The 13540-nt window shown below is 33.9% G+C and overlaps 2 long non-coding RNA genes across 3 annotated transcripts; both read left to right on the plus strand.

Moving 5' to 3' along the window:
* The first annotated feature begins 1004 nt into the window (after window positions 1-1004).
* LOC123878797 lies at window positions 1005-1851 on the plus strand. Its single transcript, XR_006798883.1, has 2 exons — window positions 1005-1212; window positions 1299-1851. It is a non-coding gene; the product is annotated as an uncharacterized LOC123878797 (long non-coding RNA).
* Window positions 1852-1976: 125 nt separating this feature from the next.
* On the plus strand, window positions 1977-8032 carry LOC123878788. Of its 2 annotated transcripts, none has more exons than XR_006798880.1 (2): window positions 1977-2091; window positions 7152-8032. It is a non-coding gene; the product is annotated as an uncharacterized LOC123878788 (long non-coding RNA). The 2 variants fall into 2 exon arrangements; XR_006798878.1 differs by having other exon boundaries at window positions 1983-2097.
* Window positions 8033-13540: the final 5508 nt, after the last annotated feature.

Consider the following 13540-nt stretch of genomic DNA (forward strand, 5'->3'; position numbering starts at 1 on the left):
ATTTTACTATCATTAAGATGTGTTTTCCCCTAATAAAAGGTATCTCCCATGTCCAAGTTAGAGTCCAGAGCTGCTACCGATGAGCTATTCGGATACTTACGGCGTACTATCAAAACAATGTAGTAGGTAAGTAGGTCTGTACGACACCATTCTGATTATCCGAGTACATACTAGTATAGATATCCGTAGCGTAACAAGGTGTGACATACTCGTACCTAATCTTTTTTTAAAGTTTTTATTCAGCTAAATGTAATAGGATAGTTTTCAAATGTAGCAACAATGCGGTTATTGATATAGGTAAGTTATATACCTACCTAATATAAGTGGATCTACAGTCGGACAATATCAGGACAATGGACATTCCGAGACGGGTGGAGAATGAGTGTAGATTTGTAAGGAGAAAAATATTTATTACTAGATGATGGCCGCGGGCGAAGTTAGGTTTTTAAAAATCCCGCGGGAACTTTTGATTTTCCAGCACAAAAAGCAACCTACCCGTCCTTGGGATGCAAGGTGTTTCTGTGCCTTTGGTAAAAAAAATTAAAGTTTTAACGGATGATTCTTTAAAAATTCCGTGGGATCACCACGATGTAGGAATGCAGTTCCTTACAGCATCAAGGTTGAGGAGTTGGGTCTTCGAGTTCAACGCTAAAGTCTTGTTTAAAGTTTACTTGGTACGAGTAGGTACGTCCAATATCAGGACTGCTGGTCAGGTCCCCTACAGCATGAGGATTGAGGAGTTGGAATTCAAATTTTTTATGGGACAATGTCGCATTTCTCTATCGATCAAAAAAAATTACACAATTCGGTTCAGAAATATCGGAGATTTCGATGTACTACCTACATTGATAGAAAAACACAATTCTTTCTTTCTTGAAAGTCGGTTAAAAAAGTAGCCTATGTAGTACTCCTTGGTTACCGTTTTGCACGAAATCACGGAGTTTGGAAGGAATTTGAGCATAATTTTAGGCGTTTTGCCTGGAAATAAGTCTAGATTGTGTCAAAATGACATTCCAATGTGGCTGACAAGCACGGGACCCAGAGCTATTCGAGCGCCATATTGGAACGATGTGGCTATTTAAGACCTGTAGCTTAAGGTCTGAGTTCAGTCTACGCTGAAATTTTGGAAGAAATAGTGCAAGTGTTATAGTGTTTCGTGGTGGTTAGAAAAAGCTAAGTATATTAACTATTTGGTTACTTTAATATTAGAATGTTAGTATGATTATCTGCAAATATTTTGAGACATTAACCATATTGTGATAATTTCCTAAATCTGCTTAAACTTTGATTTGTTATAGTTTGAGGTTTTATCCACATTGTGTAAATTGGTTATTGTTGGTTAAAATGATTTTCTCTGGATTTCCATCGGAAATAATTGTGTGATTAAAATGAATTTAAAATAACGTAATTTTCCTAGTTCTGTAAAACTAATAAGTTTGTCCCGCCATTTTTTATTATTGGTGGAATAAGATTACAAAGGCGGTAGTAATAAACTTTGGTTAATAATGTTAAAATAAATACAGTTACATAACCTAAAATAAAAACACGTGTTAATAATTTATTAACTTTGTTGATTATTTGATTATATCATAAGAGATGGAGTCAGTTAACCTAAAATAAAACCACGTGTTGATAATTTATTGATTATTTGATTATATCATAAGAGATGAAATTACCTAACCTAAATTAGCACACGTGGTGATAGTGTACTTGCTTTGTTGAATGTTCTGATTATATTAGTGTTATTATATGAATTGCATTTATCTGTTGAAATGAGAATTTTGAATAGATGAATTTAATGAAGTGGAACATAAAGGAAAATATGGGAGAAATATATAATTAATTACTGGTGTTTGTTGTTTTAATTCTATCTTAATAGGTCACATCTAATGCTTGGTCTAACAATTTTCAGAAGTGGGATGAATTCCCGTAGCAGAACCCGGTCGCGCAGCCGGGTGAGGTGGTGTCCATAGAGAATGGAGCGTGAGCAGCCACGGGTGCAAGAAGATGACAACGAAAGCAGCTCCCGGCGCCAACTTCGCTGCCACGTTGAGTCTACAGGCTGACGGCGGATACGACGTTCACCGAGCGGTACTGGTAGGATCTTTCCATATTCTTCTCTGTTGGCTAAACCTCACATTATACCGGAAGTCAGTCAGTCAAAAAAAAACTGAATTACCCGCACGTCAATGGCTAAATAAAATTGAACAGTTAGGAACAACTTCGTAAAAAGTTTTATTATATGGAAGCTTGTTTGGTAGGTTTTAGTAAAATGAAGCAAAGCTCACTACTTTCCTATGAGTATACATGGCAGGAATGGAAAGATAAAATTATGGAGACTTCCTCAAAGTATTGGTTTTGTTGAGTCATTGAAGCAAATGGTTCATCGAATGGTATCAAAATGAAACTACGACTCACTATTCCTATTCCAAATGTAACCTGTTGACGAAATGTGACATCACTAATTTAAAAGCTGTGTCCTGCATCATTGGTGGATTTCTTTATCACATTAGAGCCATGGCCAGGGCAGGTAATTATAGACCAGGAGAATTATATTCTCAAATTCTTTGCGTAAATGAAGATAAAATAAATCTTTTTACATGCCACAATCCAACATTTTTCTGGAATAAATTGTATAATGCAGACTTTTAGAAACAGTTTCGGGAATAAAAATGGCGGCGTACAGGATAATTGAGATCAGAATAAAAACGTTTGTTTCAATTCAATTCGATCAAATTTAGTTATTGATACAGGTCATCTTATAGGTACGAATACATAATAATACTGGTCCCGCTGTACCACGTCAAGCTAGCATGCAAAAATATTAATTGTGTTAAACATACTAAATTCTAAATACAAAATTAAAGAAAAATTTACGATTGTTTGAAATACATGAAGTTAGACAATAAAAGGGACTTACAATTTTGAATTTTGAATATTTAGTCCTAATTATTATAAGATTACCACAAAGAAAAAAAAGAAAGAGGAAAGTGGTTAAATATTCAAATAGTTACTTTTAACGTTTTTATTTTATTTATGTTTACAAGTTCTCTTATTTCCAAAAGGTAATTTGTTTAAAATTTTTAACTGCCATAATGATAAAACTATTAATGATAAGAGCGGTGCTTGGTGACGGGAATCTTAATTTATATTTTCGTCTTTTGTTATCAAATTCTGTTAACTTTTTTATTTTTATTTATTAGCTACAAACAAAATAGTTTTATAATGAAGGTACAGTTAATAAACGAAGTTTTTGGAAGTAAGGTATGGTCTCTCTGGGACAATCTACATATAACTCTCACGCATCCTCTTTGGACTAGTAACACGTTTTTTATGTTAGAGCCGTTGCCCCAAAAATTATGCCATATCTTTATACAGAGGCTACTTGACCATAATAAGCCGTCATTAGTACTTTTTGCTAACATGTTCAAACAATACGATGCTTGATTAACTCTTTTATAAACATATTCGATGTGAGTTTTTCCATGTTAAATTGGAATCGATTTTCTTATACAACGAGCCCGGACACGTGGTCCGTTTCTGTCCCAAGAATACAAATCACGATTCCGCCGCAATATTTGTAAAACAAATAGTAAGGATAATCTTGCTCAATCTACCCCTATATTTATTGATAGGTGAACCTGTTCTTTTAACGGTATTTTTGTATAGTGTTCCATCTTCGGTACAGTATTATCCAGTTGCATCGTTATTTATTAACCGTTCGTACAACCGTTAACCATCGTTAACTTTGGTACGCTTTTAATAAAAAAGGACCAACTTTTAGCACGTGGACACGTAACAAACGAAATTCGGTTTAAAGATTAAATTAATTATAGTAGAAATTGTAAGGAAAGTCAAATTCCGATTTCTATCCTTGAAATACAATAAATCCATGACAAAGATTCATTTGTAGAATCTTAAAATTCTAAAAGAACTTGTCAGTATCTGACAAACATACTCGGATTCATTCGCAACTAATACAAACGAACTAGGCTTAGCCGATAAAATACAATTGAACATCAAACTTAACTCTGAAAAGCCAGTCTGTTATCGTCCATGCAGGTTGTCGTTCGCAGAAAAGGATGTTGTTAGGGATAAAATAGATGATGTGTTAGGAAACTGTATTTTTCGGGAATCCAAGTCAAACTATCCCAGCCCGATTTTATTGGTAGATACGCAAAAAGAATGGAGACTATTGATTGTGCGTTGATTTTAGAAAGCTTGAAAGACAAATATCCGCTCCCAATCATCGAAGACCAAATCGAAGAACTTGGTGGAAAAATATATTTTACATTTTAATATTTTTTTTTTTTTTAATATTGTAGCAGCAGATTATATTCACAAAACTTGATTTGTGACTCCCGAAGGCCATTACGATTTTTACGGATGCCATCTGGCTTGACGAATTCTCCAGCTGTCTTTTAAAGACGAATGGATACATTGTTTGCTTCAATAAGGAACAAAGTTCTTCATTACATTGATAATATTTTACTACCCACGGTAACTGAGAATGCTTAGACTTATTAAAGGAAAGTGTTACAGACTTACAGATTATATGAGAAGCAGGACTTACTTTGAATTTGGAAAAATGCTATTTCTTACAGGACAAAATGGATTTCCTCTGTTATGAAATAACTGAACAAAAAAATCCGTCCAGGAAGCAACGTTTCTAGGACTAACTAGCTATATTCGAAAATTTGTGCCAATTATGCTGTTGTATGTTTTGATTTATACAAATGAATTAAGAAAAACGTTCCCTAGTATTGGAAATCTGTTCAACAAAACGCATTTGATTATCTTAAAGTTATATTGACTAGGGATGTTATGGATATATAATTTCGGATCTGGATATGGATATGGATATTGGAAAAAAATAATATCGGTTTCGGTTACGGTTATGGATATTAAATTATTTCGGATTATCCGATAGTTTCGGTTACGGATATAAATTTTTTAAGGAACTGTAAAATGCGAACTGATGAAGGTGTCGCATTCCAGCGGAGTGCACAGTTAATTCGTACGAGCGTAATATTTAGTTGGACTCTGCCCTATCCGAAACTATCCAAAACTTTTATTACGGATTCAGTTACGGTTACAGATATTTTTTTTATTTCGGATATCCGATAGTTTCGGTTACGGATATGGATATCCATAACAACACTAATATTGACGAGTCGACCAATACTCTCGTTATTTCACCGAACAGGAAATAATATCGAAGTTCAAACTGACGCAAGCAGTAAGGGCGTGGCTGGCATTCTGATGCAGAAACAAGAACGTGGATTCAAGCCTATCTCTTATTTTAAACTAGAAAGTTTTGTAAAGAAGAATCTATGTACCATTCCTACGGATTGTAAACTTTAACCGTTGTGAAGTCATTAAGAAGATTTCGAATATACCTAGTAGGTGATCATTTTAAAGTAACTATAGATAATGTGCAGCAGTGTATTGTTAATACCTGTTTGAAAACGAATTTGGTGTCAAGGATACCAAGATGGTGGCTATTTCTCCAGGAATAAGATATGGTGGTTGAGCAAAGATCTGGCAAGTCGCATAGTCATGTAGCTAGACATTCATATCGTAGATATTTTGATTGGATAGTTTGTTTGCGAAATCAGGATGATAAAATTCGTATGATAAGGAAAAATTGGAAACTGGCGTTGATCCCGATATTAAAAATAATTTAAAATTAAGGAAGATAAGATTTATAGAACCAAGATGGAAAGGAAAGACTGGTAATACCGAAATATGGAAGATGGAACATAATGAGGAAGTACCATGATTGCATAGGACATCCAAGGGTAAAACGTGAGGGTACCATAAAAAGCCATTTTTGGGTTACCAGAACAGCGAGGTTGTTGTGTAGATGATATTTTTAAAAGGAGTTAATACGGAAAAGTGGAAGGTGAGGTGCAGATAGAAATCTGAATGTTAGACGAAAATTAAAGAGAAAATTAAAGGGAAAAGGGAATATTAAAGGGACCTTACAAAACTCCTAAAGAAGTCGACAATTATATAGATATGTAATTAAATCTCTGAAAGGTATGAACGATTATAAAACTTTGGTGCTTTGGTTTCGTCGGACTCCCTAGAAAGATTCGAAGCAGAAGTTAACTCCTCTTCGAGTGGTGAAGATAGTGAGGTTAATGGTACAGAAGGAACTAATTGGATTAATTAATCAATGGAATGATTGAAGATTATAACTGAAAGAATTAAATAATTGAATTGTTGGAAGGATAAATATTGATTAACTGGTTTTAAAAAAAAAATAATGGTTAAAAAAATGGCTATGTTTGATTGTTATATTGGAAATGGTTTAAAAAAATGTTGGTTGGAAATGGTTCCAACAATGGTTATGATTGATTGGTATATTGGAAATGGTTTAAAAAAAAATGTTGGTTGGAAATGGTTCCAACAATGGTTATGATTGATTGGTATATTGGAAATGGTTTAAAAAAAATGTTGGTTGGAAATGGTTCCAACAATGGTTATGATTGATTGGTATATTGGAAATGGTTTTAAAAAAATGTTGGTTGGAAATGGTTATGATTGATATTTTGGATATTGAAAATGGTAAAAAAAAAGGAAAAAAAAGAATATGGTTATGATTGATATTATGGTTATTGGAAATGGTAAAAAAATGGTTATGATGAGATTATGGTTATTATGATTGATTGATTTATTGGGTATAGTAAAATAGTCGCAATGGTTGTGACAAATTGGTTTATAGAAAACAGTTGTAAGAGTTATGAATTTAGTTAATCTTTATGAAGTTGGTTGAGTTTCACAGCAGTTTTATAGAAACTATTGATTATGGATATAGTTACATGAGTTGTTTAAGTTATTAACTTATTCGCTTCTAGTAAAGTAATTGTGGTTGAATATAATTTTGGATATAAAGGAGATTTTTCATCACTGTATGAGGCCTGGGTTAGAACTTCGTAGGATATACTTGGGCTATAGTCCAGAAAACAATGAACAGTTTTAAACTATATTATATTTTCTATAAAATGGCTTTGTTTGGTCGTACAAAACAAGTTTGTTAGTTTTCATACATTTTAACGAGTATATTGGAAGAATATAAAAAGTCAATGCGGAAATATGTTTTAAAATATTTACGAAATAAAATTTTTGCACACTTCTCTTTGCAGGGTCGCAAAGCGAGTCAGGATGGACGAGTGTCAAAATGACATTCCAATGTGGCTGACAAGCACGGGACCCAGAGCTATTCGAGCGCCATATTGGAACGATGTGGCTATTTAAGACCTGTAGCTTAAGGTCTGAGTTCAGTCTACGCTGAAATTTTGGAAGAAATAGTGCAAGTGTTATAGTGTTTCGTGGTGGTTAGAAAAAGCTAAGTATATTAACTATTTGGTTACTTTAATATTAGAATGTTAGTATGATTATCTGCAAATATTTTGAGACATTAACCATATTGTGATAATTTCCTAAATCTGCTTAAACTTTGATTTGTTATAGTTTGAGGTTTTATCCACATTGTGTAAATTGGTTATTGTTGGTTAAAATGATTTTCTCTGGATTTCCATCGGAAATAATTGTGTGATTAAAATGAATTTAAAATAACGTAATTTTCCTAGTTCTGTAAAACTAATAAGTTTGTCCCGCCATTTTTTATTATTGGTGGAATAAGATTACAAAGGCGGTAGTAATAAACTTTGGTTAATAATGTTAAAATAAATACAGTTACATAACCTAAAATAAAAACACGTGTTAATAATTTATTAACTTTGTTGATTATTTGATTATATCATAAGAGATGGAGTCAGTTAACCTAAAATAAAACCACGTGTTGATAATTTATTGATTATTTGATTATATCATAAGAGATGAAATTACCTAACCTAAATTAGCACACGTGGTGATAGTGTACTTGCTTTGTTGAATGTTCTGATTATATTAGTGTTATTATATGAATTGCATTTATCTGTTGAAATGAGAATTTTGAATAGATGAATTTAATGAAGTGGAACATAAAGGAAAATATGGGAGAAATATATAATTAATTACTGGTGTTTGTTGTTTTAATTCTATCTTAATAGGTCACATCTAATGCTTGGTCTAACAATTGTGTTCAACGATCGGAATCACAGTATTTGGTTTTGACTCAATTTCAGCCCAGGTTTAGGTGCTTGGAAATGAGTTCAGATTTGTATACGGTGGGCCAAAAACGTCCGGATTCAAAAGAAAAAGTTTTTGATCAGAAGTGTAACTAAACGGTTTTGTTCGCTAACTCCTCATTGGAATTGACTAGCGTAACTTTAAAACTATTCCAATTTCCAATAAAAAAGATATTCAAAGCGTTGAAATTGCATTCTCTCATCAGATATTAAAAGAAATACTCGTTACTAACCACAACAAAGCACAAAGCGATCTGTATCAGCTCCGAGGTAATGAGATATTCTATACATATTGTAATAAAAAGAACAACAATCACGTCTCTACATTAAATGTTACTAGACTTTGCAGAGGGATTTTATACCTAGGAGACTAGTTAATTCACCCCAACATTATACGGCTTACCTATGCCTAAATAGAAATGTGTATAATTAAATCCATTCAAAACTTATCCAAAATTCCTCAGTGCTTGAAAACCAAAGTCTTCGAACCAGTGATTACATATGGCACCGAGACATGGTCGCTAACTATGGGCCTTCATAAGAAACTCAGAGTAACTCAGCGGGCGATGGAGAGAGCTACGCTCAAAGAGAGAGGAGATCCTTAGGAGAGTCGGAGTAACTGACAAAGCTCAACAGGTTGCGAAGCTGAAGTGGCAATGGGGTCGCAACTCGCAAGGTACTGGAATAGCGACCTCGCCCGGGTAGGCGCAGTGTTGGTAGACCCCACTAGCTTACTAGTGGGTCTACCAACATCTACAGACGACATCAAACGAGTCGCAGGGAGCAGCTGGATTCAGTCAGCTTGATTTAGAAGAGTTCAAGTATTTTGGATCCTGTAAGTTGCGGGACTGTTTCAGTTTAAAAGTACAATACAGAAGATTTATTGCTAAACAATGTACTTATCGTTATTGAAACAAAGATCCCTTTCTAATTTACAGATAGTTTAATACGATGTTGTTTGTCGACTGTTGGGACCTTGAACAGACAAGTGACATTTAAAATAATAATAGTATTTAAATGTGTAGATAGGTAAGTAAGTAGTAAAATATATTCCATGCTATATGAAGTTTGAATCAATTTCAAACTTGATTATTCTATAGAAAATTTTGAGGTACCTATTTTATTTATAAAAGCTTTGATTGGTTAATGGCCTAACCATTAACAACACCAACTTAACATTACTAGACCCTTAGAAAACTTATATAATCTGGTTTTTTTTTGAGGATTTGTGTGGTGTTGCGTGGTGGTGGTGCATATTGCTTGCTTGGTGGCTTTGCTTTGCCTGCGTGTTTAGCAGTAAGTATGAGGGCGGGTGGTGCATATAGCATGTTACATGTTGCACCATATAGGTAGATTTATCTGTTTTCGTGGATATTATAAATCTTAAAATAAATTAATCTTTTTTTTGATAGCCCTAGCACAGACTACGGTCTATTTGGGCTGCAAAATTTTAAGCACCACTCTCAGTTTTTGTCTAGTGCTTTGGTCTACAACAATTGGTGTAAAATGTTCTTTTATAATTAAGTCTTAGTTAAATAAATAAATAAATAAAAATTATGATTCCTTGTATAACATGGTAGCGCCTGCTTCTGTACAACAGTGATTGAGATCTGATGTTGCAGCAGGAAGGTGCTAGGATACATTATTTTATTATGTTGGGAGTTGATTTAAATAATAATAATTTTATTTACTGTTTGTAAATTTTTTTAAGTTGTAAAATCTCTCCACTGGGACTCCCCGTGGTCTTTTTAACCCCCGACCCAAAAAGAGGGGTGTTATAAGTTTGACGTGTGTATCTGTGTACCTACCTGTCTGTGGCATCGTAGCTCCTATACTAATGAACCGATATTAATTTAGTTTTTTTTGTTTCAAAGGTGGCTTGATCGAGAGTGTTTTTAGCTATAATTCAAGAAAATCGGTTCAGCCGTTTGAAAGTTATCAGCTCTTTTCTAATTACTGTAACCTTCACTTGTCGGGGGTGTTATAAATTTTTAATTTACGCTTGTTTCATAATTGTATCGCAAAGAAATCAATGTACTGAAATTATTGAAATATGGACTTATTGCTTCCATTCTGAGATTACTTTTATGTGCCATTATTTTAATGAAATAAAATAACCTGTTCCGAATCATAAAACTCACATTGTAGGTTTGTTACCAAGGAACCGGTTGGGAAGAAATTGTTAACTGTACTTAACGACGTCGTAACTAAACACAAATATTACAGAATATAAAACAGAGCTTACGTCTATATCCAACTATGCAATTACTCTCTATTGAGAGGCACGTATAATTTTTTTCTGTAGGTATTATTATTAAAGTCACTAGGTAGGTACCTAACTACCTGCAATTTATTTGTAATATATTGTACGGCTTGATAGAAAAATGTTGGTCCACCCATATAATGATAATAACACTAATAACCCATATAATGAAAATAACAATAAGTGATAATATCACTTTCCAATTTTTCGAATGATGTTTCAGTTTCCTCAATACCAAAGAAAAAAAAACACTATATTTCTTTTCCTTGACTGTTTCTCCGAAAAAAAATGTAACTTACAATGTTCATATTATTATGTCAAATTATAAGTTAACTAAGTAAATAACATAAACCTAGAAAACAGATACCAAATCTTGTAAAAATGTAAGAAATAAAGTGGTTTTATTTATTTTATTTATATTGTACGGCTCATCAACATCATGACCAACCCATCGCCAGCCCACTACTGAAAACGTGGCTCCTCTCAGAATGAGAAGAGTACAGGCCACAGTGCGCCTCGTTGCCCCAGTGCGGATTGGCAGACTTCACATACCTTTGAGAACTCTCAGGTATGCAAAATTCCTCACGATATTTTACTTCACCATTAAAGAAAGTGATAAGTATTTATTGCATAAAGTGAAGATAATTCCGAAAAGTTAGAGACCCGGGAACGAACCCCCGACTCCGAATAGGAGGCCGACGTCTTAACCACTGGGCTATCGGATAACTTTCCTAGCTTCCCTTGTAAGGGTAGTTTGTATCAAACTAAGTGATTCGCCCCGCCTTAGCACGTTCTTTTTTTGCGTTACTTGTGTAATAATCCAGGATTGCCAGCAGCACCACTTTGGATTCGCGAGTGATGCCATTTTTTTTAAATAATTTTCACAAACGAGGTGATAAAAGCTATAGGTACCCACTTGGTTATAAAACTGTGACTGGATGATTTCTATAAACATTTTTTTTTAAATTACAAATGTAACACATACAGCTATATTATCCTTATTGTGAATATTTAATATGGAGTAAGCAAATTATTTATTATTATAAATATAGAACCCAAAGAGTATATTTGTCTGTCCGTGCGCGCTGAAACTACTGAACGGATTTGAATGCAACTTAGCATTATCGTCATCATCAACATAATAATAATTGTTAACAATAGTTTAATAGTACCTATCTACAATTTGATTGACTTTATAAACCGTTTCATAATATTAATGTATTGATGTGTATGTAATAATGTAGACTAGTGATTTACTACAGGTTTTACCCGCGCGGATCTATATTTCTTGGTTCGCATCGAGAGAAGACGTTATGACTGAAACTCGAATCCATAGAATAGCTTTGTAGATAAAATTATCATTTTTCATTTTTTTGCCAGGTAGGTAATTCTTTTTATTTTAAGTATCAAAATATAAATAATGGGTATATATTATCACAATCAATATGATTTCGAAGTCTTGTCATGACCACCAACTGGGTCTAAATATCAATTAAATTAAAAATCATCATATTAATCGTGGTATGTACCTATCCGTTATTTACATTATTATATGTCGTTAAACCACGAATAAGCCTAAAATTATTACTAACCGACTTCAAATAAGGAGGTGGTTCGCAATTCATCGGAATCAGGGGGCACGGCAGTGCCCCCGCCAAGACGAGCCAAACGGCGGCCGGGGCGCTACGTACCTTTTTCTCGAAGTGTTTCGCCGTATTTTCGACCCGTCATAACTTCGGTCTGGATGACGCTAGAAAAATGAAATTTTCAGTATAAGGTGTCCTCAGCAAATTTACCAAATATATCAAGTATCAAATATCTAGCTTTTATGGTTACAGATTTATTGATACCTAAAATACGCCGTTTTCGTCCCTCACTGATGATCATCACAATTCAAAGTCTGTAATTCTAGGGTACTTCCCGAAGTCCTAGAAGGCTGAAATTTGGTATGTAGACTAGAAATTGCATACAAACTACAGGAAAATTGAGAAATTGGAATTTCCCCCCCTCTACGCCTCTTATGAGAAAAGCAAATCTGTAAATTCTGTCGCTAGAATGCTGATATTTTCAGGATAAGATGTCCTTGGCAGATTGATTAAACGCATTGAGTATCGATTGTCTAGCTTTTATAGTTTCAGATTCATTGACAGTCAAAACTTCTAGTCTGTAATTCTAGGGTACTTCCCGAAGTCCTAGAAGACTGAAATTTGGTATGTAGACTAGAAATTGCATATAAACTACAGGAAAATTGAGAAATTGGAATTTCCCCCCCTCTACGCCTCTTATGAGAAAAGCAAATCTGTAAATTCTGTCGCTAGAATGCTGATATTTTCAGGATAAGATGTCCTTGGCAGATTGATTAAACCCATTGAGTATCGATTGTCTAGCTTTTATAGTTTCAGATTTATTGACAGTCAAAACTTCTAGTCTGTAATTCTAGGGTACTTCCCGAAGTCCTAGAAGACTGAAATTTGGTATGTAGACTAGAAATTGCATACAAACTACAGGAAAATTGAGAAATTGGAATTTCCCCCCCTCTACGCCTCTTATGAGAAAAGCAAGTCTGTAAATTCTGTCGCTAGAATGCTGATATTTTCAGGATAAGATGTCCTTGGCAGATTTATTAAACACATTGAGTATAGATTGTCTAGCTTTTATAGTTTCAGATTTATTGACAGTCAAAACTTCTAGTCTGTAATTCTAGGGTACTTCCCAAAGTCCTAGAAGACTGAAATTTGGTATGTAGACTAGAAATTGTATACAAACTACAGAAAAATTAAGAAATTGGAATTTCCCCTCCTCTACGTCTCTTATGAGAAAAGCAAATCTGTAAATTCTGTCGCTAGAATGCTGATATTTTCAGGATAAGATGTCCTTGGCAGATTTACTAAACGCACTGAGTATCAATTGTCTAGCTTTTATAGTTTCAGATTAATTGACAGTCAAAACTTCTAGTCTGTAATTCTAGGGTACTTCCCGAAGTCCTAGAAGACTGAAATTTGGTATGTAGACTAGAAATTGCATACAAACTACAGGAAAATTAAGAAATTGGAAATTTCACCCCTCTACGCCTCTGTATGGGGGAAGCAAATCTGTAAATTCTATCGCTAGAATGCTGATATTTTCAAGATAAGATGTC

Source organism: Maniola jurtina, chromosome 3, assembly GCF_905333055.1.
Source record: "Maniola jurtina chromosome 3, ilManJurt1.1, whole genome shotgun sequence".
Taxonomy (NCBI): domain Eukaryota; kingdom Metazoa; phylum Arthropoda; class Insecta; order Lepidoptera; family Nymphalidae; genus Maniola; species Maniola jurtina.